Genomic DNA, 3,545 nt, shown 5'->3' on the forward strand with positions numbered 1-3,545 from the left:
AGTGGTTTCCAAAAATGTTCATCCCTATGTCATTTTAGGAAATCCTACTCCCTTACTCTTATTTAAGAAGTCCAACTCCTTAGTTCATTAAATTTAACTCTTTAAATTTAACTATCTCAACGGGGATTAAAACTCCATTACACTGTGTGACCCTCAATGGTTCAGGGATACAGCTAGCCGTGGGCTCACAACTCCTTGTGACTCGGAACAACACTTTCCGACTTGCCCAACGAATCATGGTAAAGCGCCTAGCAACATCGCCCCATGATTCCCTAGGTATCACTGATAGTGCCTACAAGAACCAGTAGATTTTGGTTAGCGTACAGTACGGTCCCTTCATCCAAATATCCCGATCGAATCAACAACCATTGGTATATCGAGAGTCGCTCAAGATTCGATAACTATGCAATACATCTTGAAGATCAAATTAGTGACATCGCATGTGCTACTAAGAAACCATTTCTTAAATCACATCAAGTACTCTGGCCAGAGATTTGTCACACTAATATCTCCTCAGATCGCATAGGATATCCACACTCGCAAGTATGTGGTGAATCCTTGACAACAATGCATTGACTCCTATATGTGTCGTAACTGTACCCAATCTCGACACCTGATGACCCCCATAGAGTCGGTAAACGAGTCAAAGCACAGCACTAGCATATAGAGTCTCCATGATGTTTCAAGTCGTAAGGACTAATGGTGTACAACCAAAACCGCGGACTTTATCCACTCGATAAGTGATAACCACTTGGAAAGTCCGGATAGGGTAGTTCGATTATTCATCCTATGAATATCCATTTGCATGCTTCGAACATCTCCATGTTCCCTACCAATGAAACGTGGTACTCCGCATCGCAAATGCTAGTCTCAAACTCGAGCGATCCTTATCCTTATTATCGGACGGCTCAATCGACTAGGAACGGTTTTAGAATATACAGTGACTATAAGATGTATTTCATGATAGACATCCCCATGTTCTACCACATCTTACACACACTATAGTATATTCAAGGTCTTTATCAAAACAACAATAGTATATCACAATATAACAATATGAAGTAATATAAAGTCATTGCCTTTAATAAAAGTGTAAATTACATTAAACAAAAGATTGTTTTTACAAAGAGTCATCAAAGCCCATAGCCACAAGTTGGCTCACTGGGCACCCACTCTTTCAGTCAGCAACCGGGACACTTCTCTAAAGTGTGCCCTCAACGTAATAGAGATAGAGCTCAGAGTGGGAGTTCGTCTAGACCTGCTGCTCAGCCGGAGAGGCAGTCGTCTGCAGTGCACTCTTTCCAACCCCAGCAACAGCAAAACAGACAGGGAGGTAGCTCTAGTGCAAATCAGCCTCCGAGACAGCAAGCACGAGTCTTTGCATTGACAGAGGATCAGGCTCAGGCAGCACCTGACGATGTCATAGCAGGTAAATGTTCGATTTTCGGTCATTCTGCTCATGTCTTGATAGATACAGGTGCTTCCCATTCCTTTATCTCTGAGAAATATGTGTTATTGCATGCTTTGCCAACTGAATTGTTGCCTACTGTAGTAGCTGTTACTTCACCTTTGGGTGGAGGAATTGTTTCTGTCCGACTAGTCAGGAACTGTGAACTTTGTTTTGAGGGAAATTTGTTAGAATTCGACTGTATTGTACTTGGACTGTCAGATTTTGATTGTATTGTCGGGATAGATGCTTTAACCAAGTACAGGGCGACAGTTGATTGTTTTCTGAAGGTTGTCAGGTTCAGACCTGAAATGGCAGACGAGTGGAAATTCTTTGGTAAGGGTTCTCGATCTAGAATTCCTTTGATTTCAGTGTTATCTATGACTCGTTTGTTACAGAGAGGTGCAGAAGGATTTTTGGTTTATGCGGTTGATGTACTGAAATCTAGCCCAGCTTTGGTTGACTTACCAGTGGTTAGAGATTTTGCTGATGTGTTTCCGGAAGATGTTCCTGGATTGCCACCCATTCGAGAAGTCGAATTCAACATTGACTTAGTGCCAGGTACTCAACCTATTTCAAAAGCTCCTTATCGTATGGCACTTGTTGAATTGAGAGAGTTGAAGGAGCAGCTTGAGGATTTGATTGCCAAGGGATACATCAGACCTAGTGTATCGCCTTGGGGTGCTCCTGTTCTATTCGTTCGGAAGAAGGATGGTTCTATGCGGCTCTGTATCGACTACCGCCAATTGAATCAGGCTACAGTTAAGAACATATATCCTTTACCCCGAATAGATGACTTGTTTGATCAACTGCAGGGTTCTTCTGTCTACTCTAAGATTGATCTGAGGTCAGGCTACCATCAGCTGAGAGTGCGAGAGGAAGATGTTCCTAAGACCGCATTCCGAACGAGGTATGGTCACTTTGAGTTTATAGTCATGCCGTTCGGTTTGACTAACGCTCCAGCTGTTTTTATGGGTTTGATGAACCGTATCTTTCAGCATTATTTAGATGAGTTCGTCATTATTTTCATCGATGATATTCTTATCTACTCGAAGAACCGTACTGACCATGCAGAGCACTTGAGAATCGTCTTGCAGATTTTGCGAGTTGAGCAGTTGTTTGCCAAGCTATCGAAATGCGAATTCTGGTTAGATCGAGTTGTCTTTCTCGGTCATATTATTTCTGAAGATGGGATTTCTGTCGATCCCAGCAAAATCGAAGCGGTTATGAATTGGCCTAGACCGACATCAGTACCTGAGATCCGAAGCTTCATGGGTTTAGCTGGTTATTACCGTCGTTTCATCGAGGGTTTCTCGTCTATTGTCAAGCCTATTACCCAGCTGACTCAGAAGAATGCGCCTTTTGTCTGGACTCCAGATTGTGAGGCTAGCTTTGTTGATCTAAAGAGGAGACTGACCAGTGCTCCAATTCTTACTATTCCGAAGGGTACTGGAGGGTTCACAGTCTATTGTGATGCTTCTAACCGAGGCTTGGGTTGTGTTCTTATGCAGCATAAGCATGTGGTGGCGTATGCATCAAGGCAGCTGAAACCACATGAGACTCGTTATCCGGTCCATGTTCTTGAACTAGCTGCGATCGTCTTTGCTCTGAAGATCTGGCGTCACTATCTTTATGGTGAGTCTTTCGAGATCTTTTCTGACCATAAGAGTCTTAAGTACTTGTTTTCTCAAGCAGAGCTGAATATGAGACAGAGGAGATGGTTAGATCTGTTGAAGGATTTCGACTGTGAAATCAAGTACTATCCGGGGAAGTTTAATGCAGTTGTAGATGCCTTGAGCCGAAAGCTTTGTTCTTTATCTCTTTCTACTATGGGTGTTTCCCAACTGATCGATGATTGTTGCATTTCTGGTTTAGAGTTTGAAACAGATAGGGGGACTATCAGAGTGTTTGCTATTCAAGCCGAGCCAGAGTTGTTTGTTGCAATCAGAGAAGCACAGAAGTCTGAGCCGAACATCCAGATTTCAGTAGAGAAAGTCAGATCGGGCCATCAGTCTGAATTCCAGGTTAGAGATGATGTTTTGTTCGTGAATAATCGTATTGTTGTGCCTGATATTTCGGAGTTGAGACAGCGTATTCT

Source organism: Henckelia pumila, unplaced genomic scaffold (genome assembly GCF_033568475.1).
Source record: "Henckelia pumila isolate YLH828 unplaced genomic scaffold, ASM3356847v2 CTG_38, whole genome shotgun sequence".
Taxonomy (NCBI): domain Eukaryota; kingdom Viridiplantae; phylum Streptophyta; class Magnoliopsida; order Lamiales; family Gesneriaceae; genus Henckelia; species Henckelia pumila.